This window comes from Sorex araneus, chromosome 2 (assembly GCF_027595985.1).
Source record: "Sorex araneus isolate mSorAra2 chromosome 2, mSorAra2.pri, whole genome shotgun sequence".
NCBI classification, from domain to species: domain Eukaryota; kingdom Metazoa; phylum Chordata; class Mammalia; order Eulipotyphla; family Soricidae; genus Sorex; species Sorex araneus.
Genome location: NC_073303.1, coordinates 277,067,422 through 277,093,143, shown reverse-complemented (window position 1 = coordinate 277,093,143; position 25,722 = coordinate 277,067,422). Strand labels below are relative to the sequence as shown.

Genomic DNA, 25,722 nt, shown 5'->3' with positions numbered 1-25,722 from the left:
GGACTATGCCTGGCTCAGTCCTCTGCAGTCATTCCCAGGAGAGCTTGGGAGACCATGAGGCTCCAGAAATCAAACACGAGAAGCACATGCTCCAGTCCTTTGAGCTACCGCCTTACCCAAAGTACGCAACTTAAAAAATGGTAATAATTTGGATGCTAAAAGGAGGTAAAATGATATGCATGACACTCTAATCAGTAACAGTATAGTAAACCACAGTGTTAAAGGCCAAAAAAAAAAATGGTGCCTGTCACAAAGGCAGGCTCGGGGAGGGAAACTGGGGACAATGGTGGGGGGATTGGTGTTAGAATATTGTATGCCTGAAACACCATTACGAATAACTTTGTAATTCCCAGTGACTCAATAATAAAAATATTCAAAATCTGGGAACTGAGAGATAGCACAGCAGATAAGGGCACTAGTCATGCATGTGTCAAACCCAGAGCAACACGATTTGATGCCCAGTTCCAAATATGGTCCCCTGAACACCACCAAGAGTGATCCCTGAGCACAGAGCCAGGAGTAAGCCCTGAGCACTATCAAGCATGGCCCCAAAACAAAACAAACAACAACCAAAGTTGTGAGGGGCCTGAGAGACAGCACAGTTGGTACAGTATTTGCCTTGCAGGAGGCATGGATGACCCAGGTTCCATCCCTGGCACCATATACACTCCCCCAAGCACTGCCAGGAGTAACCCTGACTGAGCACCACCTGGTCTGCCCTCCCCAGAGGGTCATGAATTACATTGTACAAACAAATGCACTTATGAAATAAAGTTGTGGTGGTTTTTGGTTGTTTTATTTATTTGTTTATTGCTTGTTTGTTTTTGGTGGGGGGCAGGCACACTGGCAATGATCAGGAATTACTCCTGGGAGTGCCCAGGAGACCATATATGATGCCAGGGATGCAACTCAGGTCAGAGACATACAAAGCAAGTGCCTTACTCTCTGTACGATCTTACTATCTGTCTGGCCCCTAAAGTTGTGATCTTGAACGATATGTCAGTGTATTACTGTCATCCCATTGTTCATTTGCTCGAGCAGGCACCAGCAATGCCTCAATTGTGAGACTTGTTGTTACTGTTATTGGCATATCAAATATGCTGTGGGTAGCTAGCTAGCCAGTCTGCTGTACAGGCGAGATTCTCTCGGTAGCTTGCTAGGCTCTCCGAGAGGGATGGAGGAATCGAACCTAGGTCGGCCATGTGCAAGGCAAATGCCCTACCCACTGTGCTATCACTGCAGCCCAAACAATATATATACATACACATATGTATATATACATATGTTTATATGATATATATACATATGTTTATATATCATACATGTTATATGCATACATGTATATATGTATTGTGTATGTATGTGTATTGTGTATGTATACATACATATGTTATATATACACATGTTATTACAGTGATAGCACAACAGGTAGGGCATTTGCTTTGCACGTGGCCTACCCAGGTTCGATTCCTCCTTCCCTCTCAGAGAGCCAGACAAGATGCCGAGAGTATTCGATATGTCAAAAATAGTAACAACAAGTCTTACAATCTTACAATGGAGATGTTACTGATGCCTGCCCACTGGAGCAAATTGATAAACACTGGGACAACAGTGACAGTGATGTATATATGTGCATATATACATATATATGTACTCTTTTGGGGTCCAACCTGTTATAACATTCCCCTTACCCTGAAAGAGCCTCCAATTGTTGGGAAAGACGAGTAAGGAGAGGCTGCTAAAATCTCAGGGCTGGGACAAATGGAGATGTTACTGGTACCTGCTCAAGCAAATCGATGAACAACAGGATGACAGTGACAGTGACAATGATGTACTCTCTTGGCTTTTTGCCCTATTATTCTATTTCCCTATTCATCTTCATATTTCCCACAAAACTTCTATTTTTCCTTTTGAGAATTTGAGTGCTTTCTTTCAACGAATAAATAATAAAGCCACATGCTTTGAAATCCTCAATACACTGCTGAATAGGTACTAAAACTCTCTCCCTCAACTATGAGATGTTCCTCATAGATAACCAATATCATCGCTCTCCTGATTGTGCTCATAAATACACAACTGTGAGGCTGGAGAGATCGTAGAGGGGTTAAGGCTTTTGTCTTGCATGCAGCCAACGCTAGTCCCTTGAGCACTATCAGAAGTGATCCCTAAGATGACTTCCGGCCCCGGCTTCCACCCTCGAGCCGCTTTGCGAGCGGCGTGGGAGCCCGGGCCGCTGATCAGGATGGTCACTGACGTGCAGCTGCCGTCTTCGCCAACATGCGGGGCGTGTCGCTCTTCCTGCTCCTCGTTCTCTACCACTACGTGGCCGTCAACAACCCCAAGAAGCAGGAGTGAAAGTGGCGCCGCCCCAGGGCTCCAGGACATAGTCCGAGGCACGATGGAGGGTGTGAGAGTGCCCTCACACTTCACTTTATCCCTCCTACCCATCATCACATACAAAAAGCAACTACACCTGGATTTTTCCAAGCAACTTTTATTTCCTCAAAGTCTTCCTTAACCCAGGGCTGGAGCGATAGCACAGCGCGTAGGGCGTTTGCCTTGCACGCGGATGACCCGGGTTCGATTCCCAGCATCCCATATGGTCCCCTGAGCACCACCAGGAGTAATTCCTGAGTGCAGAGCCAGGAGTAACCCCTGTGCAATGCCGGGTGTGACCCAAAAAAAGCAAAAAAAAAATAAATAAATAAAAGTCTTCCTTAACCCTATGGAATGAGAAGCTGCCACGTAGTAGGGCCCAGTATGGGGGCTTCTTTCTTCTGTACTCCCCCCAATATAAACATATAAATATATATTTTTTTAAAAAAAGAAGTGATCCCTAAGCTAAGCTAAGAGCCAGAAGTAACCCCTGAGATCTCCTGGTCACTGTCACTGTCTGTCACTGTCATCCCGTTGCTCATCAATTTGTTCGAGCGGGCACCAGTAACGTCTCTCATTGTGAGACTTATTGTTACTGTTTTGGGCATATCCAATACGCTATAGGTAGCTTGCCAGGCTCTGCCGTGTGGGTGCGAAACTCTTGATAGCTTGCTGGACTCTCTGAGAGGGGCGGAGAAATCGAACACGGGTCGGCCGTGTGAAAGACGAATGGCCTACCCACTGAGCTATCTCTCCAGCCCAAGGGATCTCCTGGTATGGCCCAAAAACAAAACAAAAAGAAAAATGCAAAATGCTTAGCTCTGGGGATCCCTAGCTGACTGGCTGGATTCTGGCTCAAAGGATAAGGTCATCTTTGGGGCCAAAGAGATAGCTCAATGGGCTGAACACATGCTTTGCATGCAGGAGTCCTGAGTTCAATCCCCCACACTCCATGATCCCTGAGCACCACCAGATGTGAACCCTGAGCCGTAAGCCAGGAAGAGCCCAGCACCACCAGATACGGACCCCAAACAACACTGAACACAAAAGCAGACTCCGTCAGTCTTCGCTAACTGAAGGCTCCTGAGTAACCAGTTCCAAAATCAGTAGGGAGAGATAAATCTGAGGGCTGGCAAGATACGACAGGGCCCAAGGCCTGTTCAATTCCCAGGTCCCAGAAATTATGATTCCTGATGCTTCAAACATTCCCCAGTGATTACAACAAGAAACACAGCCAGGGGAAGGGATGGTGGCACGGGAGGAAATAAACAAAAATCTCTCAAAACTCTCATCAGGGATCACACCACGCTCTGCTGGGGAACCTCAGAGCCAGGAGTGTGGGCCGCTGGGTGTGGCCCAAAAACCAAACCAAAATGATGAAGCAAATGAATAGGGAGAATCTGCCCAACAGCGCAGAGCCACTCAGAGCCCTTTTTCTGTCCCGGCGACGCTGTCCCACCAGAGACTCTGTTCCCGTGCACTGGACTTTGACTGGGGAGGTTCACGCAGGGCGAGCTCTTTTTCTTTGTTGACACTATTCTGGTAGTCACATGGCAGGACACTGAGGGATTCGCTTTGTACATTCTTATTAATGTACAGTATTTCATGGTATCAGCTTTTTATTTTGTGGCTATGAAATAGGACACTGTAACAATATCTGTAGCGCTGTAGCACCGTCTTCCCGTTGCTCATCGATTTGCTCGAGTGGGCACCAGTAATATCTCCACTGGACCTGTTACTATTTTTGACACATGAAATGCCCCACGGGTAGCTTGCCAGGCTCTGCCGTGCGGGCGGGATACTCTCGGTAGCTTGCCGGACTCTCCAAGAGGGATGGAGGAATCAAACCCGGGTCAGCCTCGACTGTAACAATATACTATCATTAATCTGCCTCCACCTTTTTCTGTTTGTGTTTTTTTGGGGGGCTATACCTAGAAGAGCTTACTGCTGGTTCTGAGCTCAGGGATCTCTTCTTGTGGCTTAGGGGATGCTATGGGGTGCCAGGGATCAAACCCCAGTGAGCCCTGTACAAGACAAGTGCCTTCCCCACGGTGCTATCTCTCTGACCTCTCTCTCTGATTCTTTCTTGAATGATGCTTATGCAATTTCTAATATTTTACTCTACTAACAGTGCTGCAATTATAACCTTAAATTTCTATCATTTTGTGCATATGCCAGACTATATAATTATGTTTACACTATATAATAATTATATTAATATTAATTAATAATATATAATTATTATTTAGTTATAATTCTAGAGAAAAATCCCTAGAATTGTAACTACTAGATTAGCAAGTAAAATATTTGTACTTTTACCAAATTCCAAATTTTGGATATTGCCAAATTCCCTTCTGTAGTGATAGACTTTATACTACGAGCTGAAGAGCACTTGAGAGATTTTTATTTGGCCCACCCCCACCCCACCCCTTCCCCTGGCTGTGTTCCGTGTTGCAATCACTGGGGATGTTTGAAGCCTCAGGGATCACAATGCAGAGCACTGGGTCCCACTGGGCATCAGGATGATGCCAAGGCTGGAAGTCTTGCACCCAGGGCCAGAGCCATAGGACAGTGAGGAAGGCGCTTGCCTTGCACATAGCCAACCTGGGTCCGATCCCCAGCATGCTATGTGGTCCCCCAAGCACCACTGGGAGTGATCTCTGAGCAACCCTAGGTGTGGCTTCTCACCCCCTGCCCCACCCCCAAATAATTCTTGCAGCCCTCGGGTCCAGGGAGATAGTACCGAGGTTGGGCATATGCCTTATTCTTTTGTTGTGCTTCTTGAGGGGGTCCCACATCACTGCTCAGGGGCTACCCCCCATTAGAACTTGTGGCCACTCTCTGCAGAACCCTGGGCTGTGTGCTGTAGCCCACTGAGGTATCTCTTGGGCATTTCTTTTATTTTTGGCGGGGGTGGGGAGAGTGCAGGAGACCTGGCAACGCTCAGGCCTTATTCCTGGCAAGACAGATGTCGGGTCTGGAGCTAGTAGAGTGTTTGCCTTACATGCAGCCAACACAGACTCAATGCCCAGCACCACAAATGGTCCATTAAGCCCTGCCAGGAGTGATTCCTGAGCACAGAGCCAGGAGTAAACAAACAAACAAAGAAAGACATGTTCTATCACTGAGCTACATCCCAGCTCACCACATTTTCTATCTCTCTCTTCTTGTTTTTTTGGGGGGGTGGGTGGGGGGTGTGTTGGACCACACTTGGCAGTGCTCGGGACCTCCTCCTGGCTCTGTGCTTAGGAATCACTCCTGATAGTGATTCAGGGAACCATGTGTGGTGCAGATAATCGAACCCAGGTGGGCTGCACGCAGGCGAGGGCCTTCCCCACTGTGCTCTGGCTCCAAATGCGTTTGATAAGTTACACAGCTGAAGAAATGGAAGGCTCAGGCTACAGAGACTCTGCAACCCCAGAACTTCCCTGCTTAGGGCCTGCCCACTGTTCCCAGGACCCGGGACGTGCTGTCCCCACAGGGGAGGTACTGTTACCAAGTTGGAGGTACCCGAGCCTGCCCTGCCAAACTCCCAGCTGACGCTACCCAGGGACCCAGGGCTCCAGTCATGGGAAGCCCTGCTGAGGCCACCCTCGGCTCCGGGTGCCTTTGTGGGGCACGGCAGGGCTCGACCACACCCGGACGTGTCCTCAGTGACTCGGTGTTCAGGGCTCACTCTTGGAAGTGTGACGGTGATGGGGACTCACTTGGGGTCCCCTGCATGCACAGCTCCTCATCGGCCCTTGGCGCTCTCCCATGCCAGCAAGGAACATTTTTGTATGAGAAGGAGGCCCCGTTTATCCTGCCCTGTGACGTCTTTCCTGCTTCATTCCCAAAGTCCTTGTCTCCTTTGAAGGCTCCGAGGGATTAGGCGCAGTGGGGAGTGTTTTCCTAGCAGCCTTCAGGGCCCCAGCCTCCTCCGCCCTGTTATCTCTGCTGCCTCCTCTGGTCTCGGCTTCAGCAGGACTTCCTGTGACTGTGGGTCTCTGCAGGGCCCCCGAGTAGCCAGTCGGCCCCTTGAGGATCTCGTCCACGTCTGGTAACGATGGTCTTTCTGCCATCTGCCCTGAGCGCTGGGACAGCCCAGGGCTAGCGCACTTCCTGGCTCTGCTGCGAGGAGCCAAGCAGAAGAGCCACTGGGATTCACTGGATTGAAGACTTTCTAGAAAGCAGTTCTCTGCTCTCCACCCGCTGTGCTCCCCACACAGACACTGCCAGGAGATATCCCTGAGCGTAGAACCAGGGGTAAGCCCCGAGTACTATCAGGAGTGCGCGCGCACACACACACACACACACACACACACACACACACACACACAAAGAAAGAAGGAGAGGGGCTAGAGCAATAGTACAGGGGGTAGGGCGTTTGTCTTGCACGAAGGTTCGATTCCCAGCATCCCATATGGTCCTCTGAGCACCGCCAGGGGTGATTCCTGAGTGCAGAGCCAGGAGTAACCCCTGTGCATTGCCAGGTGTGACCCAAAAAAAGCAAAAAAAAAAAAGAAAGAAAGAAAGAAAGAAAGAAAGAAAGAAAGAAAGAAAGAAAGGAAGGAAGGAAGAAAGGAAGAAAGAAAGAAAGAAAGAAAGAAAGAAAGAAAGAAAGAAAGAAAGAAAGAAAGAAAGAAAGGAAAAAAAACATTTATTTGCTTTACTCCCATTTTCTTCACTGCTGTTTTAGGAAAGGGCTTAGATTTCCTAAGCCTTTTTAGGACAAATCTCAATAAAATCTTGATAAAAATCTCGATACCTCAGCATACAGCCTGGAGGGCTGGAGCCTTGGAGGAGCAAAAGGCATCTGGTTTTCTGTTTGATTGCTTTTTATGACACTCCCATTAATGCTCAGGAGCTACTCGTGGCTCAGTGCTCTCAAGGTAACTCTTACAGGTGCTCAGGGGACCAGGTGGTGCCCAGGATAGCTATCTCTCCTCTCCAGCCTTGAAATTCTGATAATTTGCTGCTGCTGCTGCTGCTGCTGTTGTTGTTGTTGTTTTGTTTCTGTTTGGGGACCACCACCATCTGTGCTCGAGGTTTACTCCTGGCTCTGAGCTCCAGTGCCCTGGGAACCACATAGGGTGTAGTGTCTCTCCAGCCCGAGGAAACATTTTGAAACAGAAGGCCAGGCAGTGACCAGACACTACTTTTTTTCTAGAAAGCAATATAACTTTGGAGGGCATAGTTAGCAAGACGTGCATTCGCACAAGCATACACAAGCATTCACACGCAGAGATTCTAGCTAAAGCATGTGCTATTAAAACAACTTTAGGGGCTGGAACAATAGCACAGCGGTTAGGGCATTTGCCTTGCACAAGGCCGACCCGGGTTCGATTCCCAGCATCCTATATGGTCCCCTGAGCACCGCCAGGGGTAATTCCTGAGTGCAGAGCCCCTGTGCATCCCCTGTGCATCACAGGGTATGATCTAAAAAGCAAAAAAAAACAAAACAAAACAAAACAACTTTAAAACGTCTTGGGGGTGGGGGCTGAGAGATACTACAGTGGGTAGGTGCTTGTCCTGAGGGAGCGGTCTGAGCAGCAGTGAGGAAGGAGGGGCGAAAAGCCCGACAGGATTGGAGGATCAGGAGGGAGGAGAGTGGCCAGGAAGGCTCTGCAGGGCAGGAAGCAGCCGGCAAATTGAGAAAACGAATCAAACTGTATTTGAAGTGCAATTAGTCCTCAAGTCTTTAATCTCGTAGCTCCAGAATGGTGTCATTCACTAAAGAAATAAATATTGCACATTTAAAAATAATAAATAAATCAGGCCCTTTTAAAACCAATTATCACTGGTATGCAGTTTGCCAGATCAAAGATCCCATCCCCGGTTCCCAAGGGGCTGGGGTGTGACTCGGCCTTGTGGAATGTGAGCCATTTATCCACACCGGAGCTGCCCTGTTTGCTGTGGGAGACTCGCCACCAACCAGAGACTCCACTTGAACTTGTTTTTATAAATGAGGAAGATAATGTCTTGTAATTAAATTAGCACTTAAAAGAATCTCCTACCTTGAACAGCCGGAATCAAGAATTGTCTGCTCCATTAGGGAGACATCCGAGGCAGAAACATCACCAGTGGCCCTTCTGCGGTTTTCTCTGCGTTTTCTTCGTTCAGGGACCACATCCAGAGGTGTTTGTGGGGAGGGTTAGCGTTTGGGGGCTGCTCCTGGCAGTGTTGTGAGACCAAACAGTATAAGGGATCGGATGGGGCTCCAGCCCCAATTCTTGCAGTTACCCTCCTGAGCTCGCTGGCCCTCTTCTGCAGTTCTGTGGGGCTTTTTGTGGTTTGGGGGCCACACACAGTAGTGTTGGTGCTTGGGGCTTACTTCTGGCTTCGGAAGCTCCTGGCGGGGCTCAAAGACCTGTAAGGGGTGCCGGGGAAGGAACTTGGGTCGGGGATGTGCAAGGCAAGCGCGCTCCTTGCTCCATCTCTCCAGCACAACTGCCTTTTCGTGAAGTAAACAACAAACTAAGAGGAGAGAGACTATACAGCGCTTCCCTCCGCCTGCTGCTTTCTCCTCATTTCTAAACGCAGAGAGGCAAGCAACAGGGGATTTTGCACCAACTTTGGAAGCAGAAATCAAGCCACACTTGCAGGCCCAGAGCAGTCTGGAAATGCCTATGCAAATGCACTGGGAAGTGTGCAGGTTCGGGATGGTCTCAGGAACCAGGATTGCTCAACTGTGAGGGTGGGGCGAGCAGGGAAAGGAGAAAGGAACTCCCAGCCCTCCAGCCCCTGTGGGGGTGTTTCTCAACCATCTTCCTGACCCTGGCCCCTTCGCCTCAGTTTTTTCCTGTGCCATCACCAGCTAGCCGTTGGCTCCTACTCTCATCACGCTGCCTGCCGTCTCCCTCCCTGCACAAGATTTTCACCAGAGGCCCCTGAGAAGATCCTGGGGGCCCCCAGGACGCCCTTTGGCCCCAGGTTGAGAAATGCTGCCCTAGATTACAACAGATAAATGTTGTTCCTCCTAAAAGATGAAGGTTTGCAAGTTCAGAGGGCTCAGGGATTTTTTTTGTTTTTTGTTTTCTTTTGCTTTGTTTTGGTTTGGTTTTTGTCTTTTAAACTCTGGGTTTAATCCTGGCAGTCCAGGGACTTCCAGGGACTCTATAGAGTATCAGGGATCAAGCTCAGGTCAGCCAGGTGCAAGGAAAGTGTCTTAGCTGCTCTCCTGTCTCTCCAGCATGGTTCAGGGATGTTTTATTTGGGTTCAATTTGCAGAATGAAATGAGCAAGTACTTGCTGAGTGCCAGAGTGTCTCCTAAACGCTACCCATGGGGCTAAGGAGAAGGGCTGAGCCCTGGTCCCTGGGTTTGCTCCTAGGCGATACAAAAGAGAGAGAGAGAGAGAGAGAGAGAGAGAATATAGAACAGATTCTATATCATCTAGTTTTGGTTCTTGTTTTGTTGTGGGGGAGCCACATCTAGCAGTGCTCAGGGCTTACTCCTAACTGCACTCAGGGATCACTCCTAGCAAGCTCCAGGGACCATACGGGGTGTCAGGGATCAACTCCAGCCCCCCAAATAAAACAAATCTTAGAACAAGGGAACTCGCCTCTGCAGAGACTGGGGGGTGGATACCGCCCAGAAGCACACCTCTCTATTTCTCCACCTATAGCAAACTTCTATTTCTTCACTTCAGAAGAAGAAGAAGAAGAAGAGGAAGAAGGGAACTTGCCTCAGTCAAAAAGATGCTCATCAGCCAAGAGTGGGGGACAAAGGTGGCAACCAGGTCCAGAGAGATGGCACTGGATTAAACCACTTGTCTGCAGACAACTGACCCATTTTGATCCCTGATGCTGCATATGGTCCCCACCTAGCACTGCCACTAGTGGCCCTGAGCACCATCGATTGTGGCCCCAAATTCAACCTCCACCCGCAAAAGTGTGGCAATCAGTGAAGGCAGGAGGAACAATGCCATTCGCTACCCCCCCAAACGACGGACTGGAGCTCAGAGAGCCAGACATGAACCCGGAGGAGACAGTACAGCCACTGGTTTCCAGTTGCCTTCCCCTCCAAAGCACTTTGGGAGGGTTGCAGTTCCTTGCTCCCTTGAAATTAGATGGAATTCTTGAGTTGGGCTCTTCTTAAGAGTTGCTTTGGCTGTTAACAGTTGCTCTGCCCAAGAAATCATGAGCAGAAGCTATAACTGTTACCTCTTGGGGAAACATTTCTGGAAGAATTGAACTGTGACGGAAGAGCTCTGGCCTCTGGCGCTCTCAGTCAACCCAGCAGGAGCTGGGAAAGATGCAGGAACCCAAGGAAAGAAACTTCGCCAAGTCAAACCCCTGAGCCTTAAGAGCTGCTGGTAACTGCAGCTCCCCGAGCCACCCGCGCGCAGCCTCCTGATACCCACCCAAGTTTGAGAAAGGTCAGTGTTTAGTCAAACAAGGACCTCGTGGAGTGCTCTTCCTGGCAGCTGACTGAAGCCCACCAACATCTCAGAGGTCCTGCTGGGAACAGGAAGCTAAGGCCATCCTCGCCCAGGCAGGCGGGTTTAATTACAGAGTTACAATCACTGTCTTCAGTCTTTTCTTGTCTTGGAGGGGGGCCCCCAGGGGTCATACCCAGCAATGTGCAGGGCTTACTCCGGGCTCTGCTCTCAGGGATCACTCCTGATGGTGTTCAGCATTTTTATGATGCGGGGATTGAACTTGGGTCAGCCTCATGCAAGGCAAATGCCCTACCCACAGTACTATAGCTCCAGCCCCTGCTTCAGTCTTTTTTTTTTTTTTTTTTAATCTTTTGGAATTACACCCAACAATGCTCAAGGGCTATTCCTGGCTCTGCACTCAAGAATTATTCCTGGCAGTGCTCTGAGGACTAGATAGGAAGCTGGGGATTGAACCTGGGTCAACTGCGTGCAAGACAAATGCCCTATCCGCTGTACTATTTTGCAAGCCCCGTCTGTCCCCTCCCCCAACCCCCGCCACCACCAGTCTTTTCCTCTCTCTCTCTCTCTCTCTCTCTCTCTCTCTCTCTCTCTCTCTCTCTCTCTCTTCTTTTTGGGTCACACCCAGTGATGCATAGGGGTTACTCCTGGCTCTGCACTCAAAAATTGCTCCTTGCAGTGCTCAGGGGACCATATGGGAGGCTGGGAACCGAACCCAGGTCAGCGGCGTGCAAAGCAAATACCCTACCCGCTCTGCTACGGCTCCAGCCCAGTCTTTTCTCTCTTAAAGTCTCTCCCCAAGTAGTTGTGTGTGGAATGAGTCTCCTCTCATTGGTTCAGCTCAGTTGGTAGAGATTTTTGCTCACATCAGGGCTGGAGAGATAGTACAGCAGGTGGTGAGCTTGCCTTGCAAGAAGGCAGCCTGGGTTTGATCCCCAGCACCACAAATTGTCCGCAAGTGCCACCAGAGTTTATCGCTGACCATAGAGCCAGGAATAAGTGTCTCTGAGCATCACCTGATATGGCCCCCAAACCAATATTCATAGTTTTGCTCAAATAAACTTTATTTATGGTTTCCTTCTATATTTTATTTATTTTTGGTTTTGCAGTGCTCAGGGTATACTCCTGGCTCTGTGCTCAGGGGTCACTGCCAGCAGTGCTCAGGGTACTATATGGGGTGCTGGGGATTGAACCAAGGTTGACCAAGTACAAAGCAAATACCTTAACCCCTGAACTATCTCTTCAGCCCCTGTCTTATGTGTGTGTGTGTGTGTGTGTGTGTGTGTGTGTGGTGTGTGCCATACCTGGCAATGCTCAGGGGTTACTCCTGACTCTTCACTCAGGAATCAATCTTAGCAGTGCTCAGGGTCCCATATGGGATACAAGGGATTGGTCCCGTGTCAGCCACATTGTACAGCTGTAGTATCTTTCTGGCCCTGTCTTATTTTTGTGTGTTGGGGTCCTCTGGGATACTCCTAGCTTTATGCTCAGGTATCACTGGAAGTGTTCATGAACCATGAGGTGCCAGGGACTGAACCCAGGCTTTCTGCATGCAAAGCATGTGCTCCAGCCTCTTGACCTATCCCTTAGGCCTAAAATACAGCCCTATTTTGGACCACACCTAGCTGTGCTCAGAGCTTACTCCTGGCTCTGTGCTCAGGGATCACTCCTGGTGGAGCTCAGGGACGCTGAGGATCAAACCTGGGTCAGGTGTGTGCAAGGCCAGCATTTTACCCACATTATGATGTCTCTAGGCCCTGAATTCTGTGCTTTTAAGGAAGATACAAACTATCATCCAAACATACACGGCAGCAAAGGGTTTGGAGAGTGGTTCTGCAGCGGAGCTACTTTTGGCTCAGGGATCATTTAGGCATGTTGGGGGGAAGCACAGAGGCCCAAGGTTCATGTGCAAAACAGGTGATCCAGTCCTTGTGGATCTCTCTCTGCCCCAGAATTCACTGAAATATTCACCACTGTAAAATTGTCTTTCTTTCTTCCTTTCTTTCTTTCTCTCTCTCTTTCTTTCTCTCTTTTTCTTTTCTTCTTTTTCTCTCTTTCTCTCTTTCTCTCTTTCTTTCTTTCTTTCTTTCTTTCTTTCTTTCTTTCTTTCTTTCTTTCTTTCTTTCTTTCTTTCTTTCTTTCTTTCTTTCTTTCTTTCTTATTTTATTGAATCACCATGAGATAGAGTGACAAAGATTTTGTGATCGGGTTTTAGTCATACACTATTCCAACACCCATCCCTCCACCAGTGTACATTTCCCATCACCAATAACACCCAATCCCTCCTGTGTGCCCTCCCCAACACACATACACACATACACACACACACACACACATACACACACACACACATACACGCACACACACACTCACATCAGCCTGCCTCTATGGCAGACCCTTTTCTTCTCTCTCTCCTTTTGGGCATCATGGCTTGCAATACAGATACTGAAAGCCCCTGATGTTTGGTTCTTTACCCACTTTCAGCTTGCATCTCCCATCCAGAGCAGTCCCTTCCGACCATTATTGTCACAATTGTCACAATGGTCCCTTCTCTATCCCAGTGGCCCTCTTCCCCAGTGCTTGAGGCAGGCTTCCAACTGTGGACCATTCATCCTGGCCCTTGGTTGTCATTTGCTCAAGCGGGCACCAGTAACGTCTCTATTGTGAGACTTGTTTTTACTGTTTTTGGCATATCAAATACGCCACGGGGAGCTTGCCAGGCTCTGCCGTGCGGGCGCGTTACTCTCGGTAGCTTGCCGGGCTCTCCAAGAGGGATGGAGGAATTGAACCCTGGTTGGCCACGTGCAAGGCAAATGCTCCATCTGCTGTGCTATCACTCCAGCCCTTGATTGTCATATTTCTTTAAAAACAGAAAGAAAACACCGTCCAGATGCTTCCATGACTGTGACGATGTAACACAAGCCAACCCAAGCACAGACACCCATAGTCTTCCCTGCACCAGCACCCTGAAATCGTCTCGACTTCCACTCGGCTTCTTTTAGTGAGTTGACCAGGTGCGAGATCCCAGAGAGGGCCCGACTCACCTCTGGAGCTGTCTGGTGTCCCTGGAAGATATCCTTCCTAGGACACTTCCCGCCAGACACCCACAGGGAGTGACTCAAACCCAAGAAAAACTAGTAGCCATCCGCCAAGTTACCCGGTTAGTTTCACCGAGGCCTTCACTTAAAAACAAGACACAGGGGCTGGAATGATAGTATAGCAGGTAGGACGTGCGGCAGCCAACCCGGGTTTGATCCCTGACATCCCATATGGTCCCCCAAGCACTGCCAGGATGCCAATGAGATCTTTCCTACTCTCTATTTGGTTCAGTTTTGCACTCAGGGTTTGCTCTGGCTTTGGTTTTTTTGTCTGTTTTGTTTTTTGTTTTTTGTTTTTTTTTTTTTGCTTTTTGGGTCATACCTGGCGATGCACAGGAGTTACTCCTGGCTCTGCACTCAGGAACCACCCCTGGCGGTGCTCAGGGGACCATATGGGATGCTGGGAATCGAACCCGGGTCGGCCATGTGCAAGGCAAATGCCCTACCCGCTGAGCTATTGCTCCAGCCCCTTGCTCTGGCTTTGTGCTCAGTGACTACACCTAGAGGTGCTGGGGGGGGGGGCTTGTGTTGGGGACCATAGGCCAAGCCTGGGAAGGAACCGGGCTTGGCTACATACAAGGCAGGTACCTTTCCTCCTAAGTAGCTCTCTGGCCCCAATGGCTTCTAGTTCCTATTTAAAAGTTCTAATTGTGAGGCAGGAAGGAACAGCTCAGAAGGCCGGGCGCATGTAGCCTGTGAGGAAGGGGTCTGGGTGTGGTTCCAGCACCTTTGGGTTCCCCAGACCAGAGCTGCTTGTCTGGGAGTAGTGCTCCAGCCCACAGGGAGTGACCCCAAACCCAAGAAAGACTCGTCGCCCTCCGCCAAGGTACCCGGTTAGTTTCACCATCAGAGAGGCCTTCACTTAAAAACAAGATGCAGGAGCTTGGAGGGATGGTCCAGCGGGGAGTGCATGTGGCCATCCCACTTTGATCTCAGGCACCCTGTATGGTCCTCTGAGCACCACCAAGAATGATCCCTGAGCCAAGAATGAGCCCTGAGCACTGCTGGCTGTGGCCCCTAACATCAAAATTAAAGTTTTTTTTTTTCTTTTTGGGTCACACCCAGCGATGCACAGGGGTTACTCCTGGCTCATGCACTGAGAAATTACTCCTGGTGGTGCTCAGGAGACCATATGGGATGCTGGGAATCGAACCTGGGTCGGCCATGTGCAAGGCATATACCCTACCTGCTGTGCTATCCTTCCAGTCCCCAAAGTATTTTTAAAAATAAGACAAAATCCTGCCTTGAAAGATTCTCTCCCCACCCCCAGAAAAGTGAACAAGGCTGGATCAATGAAAACAATACTCTTTTACTATGTGAAAAGAGCAGGTCAGAAAATCAAGATCAGAGCACAGCAGGGAGGGAGCTTTCGGGGGAGGGGGGAATCAAACCTGGGTTGGCTGCATGTAAGGCAAGTGCCTACCCTCTGTGTACGACCACTCTGACCTCATTTATTTTTTGGAGGAAGAGAGAAGTGAGGGGAGAGAGAGAGAGGGAGGGAGAGGGAGAGAGGGAAAGAGAGAGGGAGAGAGAGGGACAGAGAAAGAGAGAGAGGGACAGAGAGAGGGAAGGAAGGAGGGAGGAAAAGAGAAGGAGAGAGGGAGAGAGAGGGGGGAGAGAGAGAGAGGGAGAGGGAAAGGGAGCGAGGGAGGGAGGGAGACTGCCCTTTCTATGAGTGAGAGGAAAGCTAGAATTTGTGCATTTCAAATTCATTGAAATGCACAGAGTGGAGGAAGCTGAAATCTACATGACAAGTATCACTGTCACTGTCACTGTCATCCTCTTGCTCATCGATTTGCTTAAGCGGGCACCAGTAATGGCTCCATTATAAGACTTGTTGTGACTTGTTTTTTTTGGCACATTGAATATGCCAGGGGTAGCTTGCCAGGCTCTGCTGTGCAGGCGGGATACTCTCGGTAGCTTGCCGGGCTCTCCGAGAAGGATGGAGGAATTGAACCCGGGTTGTTTCAAGTCTACCTGGATTTTTCCACCTTTCCCAGGAAACTTCCCAGAATTTTCTTTTTCTCCCAATCCCTCCCAGCATCCTTAGTTTTCCAAAGAAGCTATTTTATTGTACTGGGGAAGGGCACCCCAAGTGGTACTCAGGTGCCCTCAGCCCCTCATGATGGGGAGGCCTGCGGGGGAGACGCTGCCATTTACCTCACAGTTTCGCCTGCCGGAAGGAGGCCCATGCAGTGATCTCACCCTAATCCCCGTGCTCTCTGCTACCCTGGAAGCTGTCATTTAGAATTCCGAGGGAAGGCCCGTGTTTTGCTGCTGTTGTTCCCTGTGGTGCCGAGGAGCCTGCCCAGGGCTGCCCGCGTGCAAGGTAAGTGTTTCACCACTGAGCCACATTCCAGCACTAAGAAAACAGCTGGGACCACTTCAGGGCATCATTGGGTTTTTCTGGATCTTTCCCATGTACACAGAAGGTACACACATTATTACGTTTGGGGAGGCTGGTAGGGGGTTTGGGTCATGTAAACCTTGTAGATTTACGTGTTCATTTACTAGGGTTTTTTTGGGTTTTTTTTTTTTTTTTTTTTTTTTTGCTTTTTGGGTCACACCTGGCTCTGCACAGGGGTCACTTCTGGCTCTGCACTCAGGAATTACCCCTGGTGGTGCTCAGGGGACCATATGGGATGCTGGGAATCGAACCTGGTTTGGCTGCGTGCAAGGCAAACGCCCTACCTGCTGTGCTATCGCTCCAGCCCCTGATTTACTGTTGATATCTGTGTGAAGGGGTCACTCCTGGTGGAGCTCGGGGGCCCGTATGGGGTGCAGAGATTGAACCCGGGCGAGCCGTGTGCCAGGCCCACTGACTATCTCTCCCACCCCACACATGTTATTAGAGTTTGACTTCCCGCCCTTCCCCGCTGTTGGTTTGGGGGTTGTAATGTTTGGCGCTCTGTACGGACTTGCTGGTGATCCTCCACTGTTCTTTGGGGAGGGGAGGGGGGTAGTGCTCCCCAGGGTCATGCCCTTTAGCTTGGTGCTCACCAAGGAGGCCGCCCCGGCCTGGGGCTACTCATAATGCGCCACAGGCCACATCCTTCTAGTTGTGTTGCTGGCATGAAGTGATCACAGTCTAAGGGTCACCAGCAGCAAAACCATTAGATACCAACAGTTGAGCCATCGGGCTGGGTGAAAGAAGACAGACCTCAGGACCCAATTCATGACCTCATACCTGCAAGGCAGAAGCTGACACCCAACATGTTTGGCTTTCTTCTTCTTCTTCTTCCTTTCCTTTTCTTTGGGGGGTGGGGGAAGTGGGGCTTTGGGGCCACACACACCAATTCCCAGGGCTTGTCCCTGACTAGGCGCAGGGATCACTCGTGGTGGTGCTCTGGGGACCATATGGGGTGCCAAGGATTGGATGAATACAAGGTAAGCCTCCTACTGGCTGAACTATTGCTCCATCCCGGGGCTGAAACCCTTTACACACTGTCACTGTCACTGTCATCCCATTGCTCATCGATTTGCTCGAGCGGGCACCAGTAACATCTCCATTTTGAGACTTGTTACTGTTTTTGGCATATCGAATACGCCATGGGTAGCTTGCCAGGCTCTGCTGTGCAGGGGGGAAATACTCTCAGTAGTTTGCCACAAGAGGGGTGGAGGAATCGAACCCGGGTCGGCCACGTGCAAGGCAAACGCCCTGCCACTGTGCTATCACTCCAGCCCCTTTAAACACTGAAAAAAGAAAACAAAGAGACTTTCTTAGTCAGGAGTTTAGATTCAATGGGGCCTCCCTGGCCAGTGGCCAGAGGGATGAGGGGGTCATCGCTGGATGGAGCCTCACCAGCTCCCGCGCAAACCAGATAGACAGCTTTGCTGACAGCCAAACCTGAGACACTCCCCCAGGGCACTCCAACCCCCTGGGCAGAATTCAGGAAGGTGAGACAAAGCCGGCCCCGCCTCTGCTCCAGGAAACCATTCCTGGGAAACTCCAAGTTTCTCCAAAAATCCGTAACTTCCTCCAAGTGAACTCTTTTTTGTTTCCTGGGCTTCCCTGCGGTGGGTGCAGCTACAGAAATGAATAGGGTTTAAGTGAAGAAAGGAGCCCCCGGGGAGATTGGTTACTTATTCAGAAACTGGCCTGGGGCAGGAGAGATACTAAGGTGCTGGCCTTGGCGGGAGGCCAAGCCTTGTTTAATCCCCAGCGAGGCAGAAGGTCGGTCCCCCAGCGCACCAACAGGAGCAAGCCCTGAGCACAGCAGATGCGGCCCCAAAGCCAGAAGCAAACAAACCAGCCCATGGAGCTGAGCTGGAGAGAGTTCAGCCGGCTGGCTTTGCAAACTTGGCTTCTGTGCCTGAAAGTGAGCTCCGAGCATCACTGGGTGTGGCCCCCAAGCAAAACAAACGAAAGCTAGCTCAAGAAACTGAGAGCATCCCCGATGGGGCAGGTGGAGTGAGGGTGGGGCCAGGGCAGGGGAGGGGCAGCAAAGCCTTGGGGGCTGGGTCAGGATGGACGAGGTACTAGCCTGCACGGTGAGCCCTGTCTTGAGTACCAGGGTTTGAAAAGTATTTGTTCTCGAATCCACATTTTGATCTTGATGGCTCTTGATCACCCAGGGATTGCGGGAGGAAGGGCAGGGAGGGGGGTCGGGGAGTGAGCGCCAAACTCAGATTCACTCCCCGGGGAGGTCAACTGTTACCTGGGATCAATTGCTACAAGGCCACAGGCCCAGGGTCTGGCCAGAGCTCTGTCACCAACGGGATGGTTCGGTCATAAAACCGTGCCTGACACCGGAAATCAGGCGAGGAACGCTCTTTGCTTTGTAGTTGGGTGTAGGGATGTGCTGTTGGGGGAAGGAGCTGCAACTCCCCTTCCCCTTCTCGGTCCTCCCCCCTCTCCCCCCCCTCGTGCACCCCATTCCTGGGCCACCTCTTTCCTCACTGGGCTCTCATTGTCTATTCTCTGGGGCTCACCGCCTCTCCCGGCAGGCCCTGGGAGCCCCCAGGAGCAGACACTGTGTCTGATTCACCTCTTTCTGCCTCACAATGGGGCCCAGCGTGGGGCCTGACACTTGGAACCGTCTCAAAGAGTTCCTTGTTGAATGAAGGAACAGATGAATGCTTTCTCCTCCTCCACGGGGCTAGAAGGGGGGCGACCAGGGAGGAGAGGCCGCCCCCAGCTCCCAGCTCCCAGCCCGCTCACTCGTTCCTTTCCGAGCCAGAGGCTGCATGCAAGCCCCGAGGTGCATCGGTGCCTCCTCCCTGCCCCCAACCCATAAGATGCTCCAGCGGGGATCAGAATTCAAAGGGCGTGTCTGTCCCCGGAAGGAGAAGAGCTGTCATTTGGGTAGACCGCGCCGGGACGTCTCCCGGGCGCTTTCTCTGTCGCGATCTCTCTGGGAACCGAGCTCCTTTCCTCCCGTGTCTCGGCAGTCTCTCGGGTTGGTGTGCTTGGAACATCAGGGTTCCCTGCTCACCTGTGAATACGGGAACACGATGCTGCTGGGAGCCTCGTGCACTGCCCTGGATCCGGCGTCTGGGCGGGGGGGGGGGGGGGCGAGGAAGGGCTGGGAACGCTCAGCGGGAATGCTTCTCCTTGCACCCCCCAGGACCTCATGTCACCTGGGCTGAGCACCGGGCTGCAGGCTGTGTAAACAAACCCGGTTAAACTAACCCTTCCCTCCCCACTCGCTTCACTATTTCATAACGTCATAGCTGGAGCTCCGCGTCCTCTGGTCAATTCTTCGTAACTTTAATATTTGCCCGAAAGATCTAAAAAGTGCCCAACTCTGGATGTTTCTTATTTTCCTTCAGGCATGAAGATTCTTATTTTTAAATAATTTATTTATTTAAAAATTAGTGAATCACCGTGAGGGTACAATTATAGATTTATACATTATTGTGCTCATGTTTCCCCCATATAAAGTTCGAGAACCCATCCCTTCACCAGTGCCCATTCTCCAACACCAGTAAACCCAGCATCTCTCCCACCTTCCCCAGTCCCATCTCCCCCCCCACCCCACACTGCCACTATGGCAGGGTATTCCCTTTTGTTCTCTCTCTCTGATTAGGTGTTGTGGTTTGCAATAATGGTGTTGAGTGGCCATTGTGTTCAGTCTCTAGTCTACATTCCGCACACATCACCCTTCCCCCGCATGACCTCCGACCACATTTTACTTGGTGTTCCCTTCTCTGAGTTGCCCAGAATGAGAGACCAGCCTCCAAAGCATGGAGTCAACCTCCTGGTACTTATTTCTACTGTTCTTGGGTGTTAGTCTCCTAGTTCCACAGATGAGTGCGATCTTTCTATGTCTGTCTATCTCTTTCTGACTCATTTCACTTAGCATGATACTTTCCATGCTGATCCACTTATATGCATGCAAACTTCAAGGCATGAAGATTCTTAATGACCAGGAAACATTTTTGGTTCTTGTGTTTTGGGAGGCGCATCCAGGAGCGCTGGGAGGTTACTCCTCAGCTCTGTCAGCTCTGTGCTCAGCCTGGATCAGGCAGGAATTGAACTCAGGGCCTCATGTGTGCAAGGCAAAGGTTCTACCACTAAGCCATCCCCCAGTCAGTAACACTGAGTGACGAGCTTCCCTCCTTAAGTCTGCTCATTTTATTTTGTTTCATTTTTGAGGCCATGCCTGGTGGAGCTGAGGGCTTTACCCCTGGGTGTGCCCAGGGACCACTCCTAGCAGGCCCAGGGGACCATGTGGGATACCAAAGACCAAACCCGGATCAGCTGCATGCAAGGCAAATGCCCTACCTTTACTAAAGCTCAACTCTGTTCTTCTTTTGTTTTGTTTTTCTTTGATTTTAGGGTCACACCCACCAGTGCACAGGAGTTACTCCTAGCTCTGCACTTGGGGATTTGGTTAGGCTCGGGGGACCCTACGGGGTGTCAGGAATCCAACCTGGGTGGGCCACATGCAAGGCAAGTGCCTTGCCTGCTGTACTATAGCTTCAGCCTCTCTTTTTATTTCCTTTGTGTTTTTATTTGGGGAGGGTGTCACACCCATCGATGCTCAGGGGTTATCCCTGACTCTACACTCAGGAATTACTCCTGGCCACGCAGGGGGACTATATATAAGATGCTGGGGATTGAACCCAGGTTGGCTGCATGCAAGGTAAACGTCCTCAGGGCTGTCCTGTCCCTGGGGGACCCCCACCAGCCTCTCCTTTGGTCTGTTCTTACCTACCTGCCAGGTTCCCAGAGAGGGTTCGCATCTCCCTGTGATGCTCCCAGACTCTTTGTCAGGTCTTGCAGGCAGGCCTGGCTGTGGGGCTGGTTGCAGAGCCCCAAGCAGGGAAAGGTAAGGGAGCCTGCAGGCTTCCCGCCCTGGAATCCCCTTCTCCCTCCCATCCTCTTCAGGACAATGGAAGGAAAGAGGAAGTGGGAACCCCTCGGTAATTGAGTTAGACTCGGGTAATGACAGGGGCCAGGGGCAAAGGGGAAAAGGTGGCATGTGGGTGTGGGTGTGTTAATGAGGAAGGGATATCTGTACGTGGGGGAAGCAACAAGACAGAGCTCAGTGACAACTCTGAACCCAAGGAAGGTGACACCGAGGGGGCGGGGAGCAGAGAGGGAAGAAGAGGACCGGAGAAATGTCCCAGGCAGGCTGGGGTTTCAGCGGCCGCCTTGGCCTAACTCTCAGTATCGGTGCCTCGAGGGAGGAATGAGTCAGTCCCGGCTGGTCCAAGTTGACGTGGAGGAGGCTGGGGAGGGCCCGCACAGTCCCTGCGAGAGGCCAGGCTGCACGTTCCAGCGTGGACCACTGCCCCATCCTAAGAGCAGTTTTGGTTGCTGTTGTTGTTGTTGTTGTTGTTTATTTTTTGGCTTTGGGGGTCCCACCCAGCGATGGTCAGGGGTTACTCCTGACAGCAAGGGGAGAGGGGTCTCAGAGCCTATGGGATACCCGAGATCAGATCCGGGTTGGCCGCGTGCGAGGCAGATACCCTACCTGCTGAACCATCTCCCGGACCCCAGGAAGAGCAGTTGGGGGGCTCGCCAGACCTATCACCTCTGCTGCATTTCTGAGCTGTGTCAGGCGATCGGCACAGAGCAGAAGGCGACGGGGTAAGGAGCAGGTTGCGGCGTGAAGGCCTCATCCTGCATAGGGCAGAAAAGGATGCTGGGAAATGGCGAAACTTTTTCTTTGGGGGCCACACCCCGGCGTTGCTCAGGCTGAGTCCGGGCTCTCTGTTCAGGGATCACTCCTGGCGGGACCATATGGGGTGTAGGGGATCAATTGTGGTGGGTCAACTGCAACAAGTACTTAACTCTGGCCCGTGTAGGCATTACTTTGAGTGTTGACTGACTCTTGGCCCTTGAGAGGAATAGATGGGTCATCCTTTTTTTTTTTTTTTTTTTTTGCTTTTTGGGTCACACCTGGTGATATACAGGGGCTACTCCTCGCCTGGCTCTGTACTCAGGAATTACTCCTGGTGGTGCTTGGGGAACCATATGGGTTGCTGGCAATCGAACCAGGGTCAGTTGTGTGCAAGACAAATGCCCTACCCATGATGCTATCGCTCCAGCCCCAGTTTGGGCTCGTTCTGATTTGATGCTGCTAAGAGCTCTGCCCAGCTGGGCACTCTGGGGCACTGGCACATAGTTAGGTGACTTCAGTTCTGAGAGTTCAAACACTGGTCACAGATATACTACAGCTCTTTCTACTTCCTAGGTCAACCAGTCCACGATTATGCCACTAGGTTCATGACCCCTAGCTTGTCTGTGATAGCATTTTATAAATGCATCAATGGATTGTATTTATACATTTAGATTGCCTTTCTATTTGGGCATTTAAACAGCAGAGTATGCATGCTTGCATTAATTCAGTGCACATGTATTAAGTTCAAGCTTTATGTTTCGTAGCTGGATAATTGTTAGAAATCCTGGTGGGTGCCCGGGGAAGGTCTGGGGGCGCAGGAGGGGTGTGGTGCCCTGCAGGATTGTGGCTTTCTGCTGGCCAATCCTTCTTGGACCACTGGCTTAGAACAAATAAGTTCTTGTTTTACCGAAAGCAAAATGCGCTGACGAAGGCTTCTTTACCAGGAAAATTGTGTTACATTTCTCTTTGGGGTACGAATGTTTAGCACAACCTCAGGGTTCTGGGCTGAGGTTGCACTATGGGCAGAGTGCCCATGGGGGACCCCAGCTCTCCCTGAGAACCAGTGACATGGGATTTGGCAAGTGTGTGCACCTTTGTGCTAATGAATAGGCAGTATTTTCTTAAAGGAGCAAAATTCAGAGGCTGGAGCAACAGCGCAGCAGGTAGGGCGCTTACCTTGCAAGTGGCCAGTCCAGGTTTGGTCCCTGGCATCCCATATAGTCCTCTGAGCCCTGCCAGGAGTGATCCCTGAACACAGAGCCAGGAGTAAGCCCTGTGCACCCCTGGGTGTGGCCCTAAAATAAAACAAAACAATTCACACTTGTCCTTAGGGAGTTTGTAGTCCAGTTGGAAGAAAACAGTCTTTTCTGCCTGCATGTATAAATTGTGGAACAAAGAAATGTTTTGGAGGCTGCCGAGGGACCTGTCTGTTCTGAAATTGTGTTTGGAGAAAGAAATCCCTCCATAAATGAGTCTGGGCTCCTGAGAGATCATACAGCAGGGAAGGTGCTTGCCTTGCACCAGGCCAAGCTGAGTTCAATCCTAGTATCTCTTAGGTCCCCTGAGCACCACCAGGAGAAATTCCTGAGTGCAGAGTCTGGAATAGGTGCTGAACATCACCGAGTGTGGTCAAAAAATTATTTGGCTATAAACCAGTCTGCAAAGAGTCTTTTCAGCTTCATACCCAGTCATCTCTGGAGAAAGATCTATTTTGGGTTTCTTTAGGGAGGGTTGGGGTTACACGGGCCTACTCCTGGCTCTGCACTGAATTACTGAATTACTCCTGGTGGTGCTCGGGGAACTATAAGGGTTACCAGTGCGTGCAAGGCACATGCCCTAGCTGCTGTAATTTCTCTTTAGTACCCCCCCGCTTTTAAAAAATAAAATCAAACCTTCCTTTGAATCTCCCCCATTCTCCTGTAAGGACTGTTATAGGACAGTGAGGATGGACAATAGGTATTTAATAAGTGTCACAAACACAATTATGAACATTTTCACCTGAGTGTGTGTGCGTGTGTGCTCGCACGTGCATACATGTGTGTAAGCGTGTGTGCGGGTGTATGCATATGTGTGTGCATGCATGTGTGTAAGCGTGGGTGTGGGTGTATGTGTATGTGTGCGTGCATGCATGTGTGTTTAAGCATGTGTACGTGCGTGTATGCGTGTGTGCGTGCGTGTGTGTTTCTGGGGGTGGACTCCAAGCTGCCTGCAAACAAGTCCCAAGCTTTACTACTGAGCCACATTTCTAGCCCTTTTTTTTTTGCAACCTGGGATGGAACCCAGCTCCTGCAAGGCAAGTGCTCTGACACTGCGCTCTGGAATCAGGTTTAGGAGGAAGGAGGTGATGGACACCACATGGTACCAGGGATTAAAGCCAGGGCTCTTACGTGCAAAGCATGTGCTCCGGCCCTTTGAGCTCTCTCCCCCGGAGCATTGGTCCCCAGGTCCAATGTTCTTTCCTTGGGCTTGTTTCTTTGGGTTTTAGATCAAGCCGGCAGTTCTCAGGGCTTCCTCTTGGCTCTGTGCTCAGAGGTCACTTCTGGCAGTGCTTGGGGACCGCATGTGGCGCCAGAGATCAGACTGGAATTGGCCACATGTGAAGTAAGCACCTTAACCAACCCCTGCGCTTTCTGACCTCCCAATGTCCTTTTTTATTTTTCTGTTTTCAATGTCCTTTTCTCTTTTTTTTTTTTGCTTTTTGGGTCACACCCAGCGATGCACAGGGGTTACTCTCGGCTCTGCACTCAGGAATTACTCCTGGAGGTGCTTGGGGGACCATATGGGATGCCGGGGATCGAACCCGGGTCGGCCTCGTGCAAGGCAAACGCTCTACCCGCTGTGCTATTGCTCCAGCCCCCAATGTCCTTTTCTTTTTTTTTTTTTTTTCTGTTTTGTTTCCTTGGGGCCACACCCAGCTATGCTCAGGGCTTACTCCTGGCTTTGTGCTCCCAGATCATTCCTGGCAGGGATGGGTGCTGGAGATAGAACCAGGGTTGGCAGTCTCTTTCTCTAGAGACTTAAAATTTCATCTCGGTTTGTTCCTCCAGCGGCCCATGTTCTCTCCCGAACAGTGTCTTCCCTGCTTGTTTGTTCCTCTGCTTATTCCCGCTCTGGAGAAGACTGTGTTCTCCCTCGAGAGCAGTTCCTCTTTCTCTCCTCTCGCATCTCGTTGTTTGGTTGTTTTATTTGCTAGTTTTCGGGCCACACTCTGCAGTGCTCTGGGCTTACTCTTGGCTCTGTGGTCAGGAATTACTCCTGGTGGTGCCGCCTGACCCAATGGGATGCCCAGGATCAAATCCCAAACAGATGTGTGCAAGGCAAGCTCCCGACCTGCTATACTCCAGCCCCCCTCACATCTGTCTAAGCAAGTTTTATTTCATTAAAACAAAACTGGAGGCCAGAGCGATCGTACAGCAGGTAGAGCTCTTGCCTTGCATGCTGCTGACCAGAGCTGGATCCTTGCACCCCATGTGGTTCCCGAAACCTGCCAAGAGGGATGCCTGAGCACAGAGCACAGAGCCAGGAGCAAGTTTTGAGCACCACCAAATGTCCCCCAAACCACAAAAACAAACACTTTTGGCTTCACTTAAAAAAATGATCTCTCAGGGCTGGAGTGATAGCACAGCGGGTAGGGCATTTGCCTTGCATGCAGCCGACCCGGGTTCGATTCCCATTATCCCATATGGTCCCCTGAGCACCGCCAGGGGTAACTCCTGAGTACAGAGCCAGGAGTGATCCCTGTGCATTGCCAGGTGTGACCCAAAAAGCAAAAAAAAAAAAAAAAAAAAATCTTTCCA

General features: G+C 50.6%; 1 pseudogene; it reads left to right on the top strand.

Annotated features, from left to right (window-relative positions):
• Positions 1 to 2,242: 2,242 nt before the first annotated feature.
• LOC101542653 (dolichyl-diphosphooligosaccharide--protein glycosyltransferase subunit 4-like) lies at positions 2,243 to 2,498 on the top strand (annotated as a pseudogene).
• The last annotated feature ends 23,224 nt before the right edge of the window (positions 2,499 to 25,722 follow it).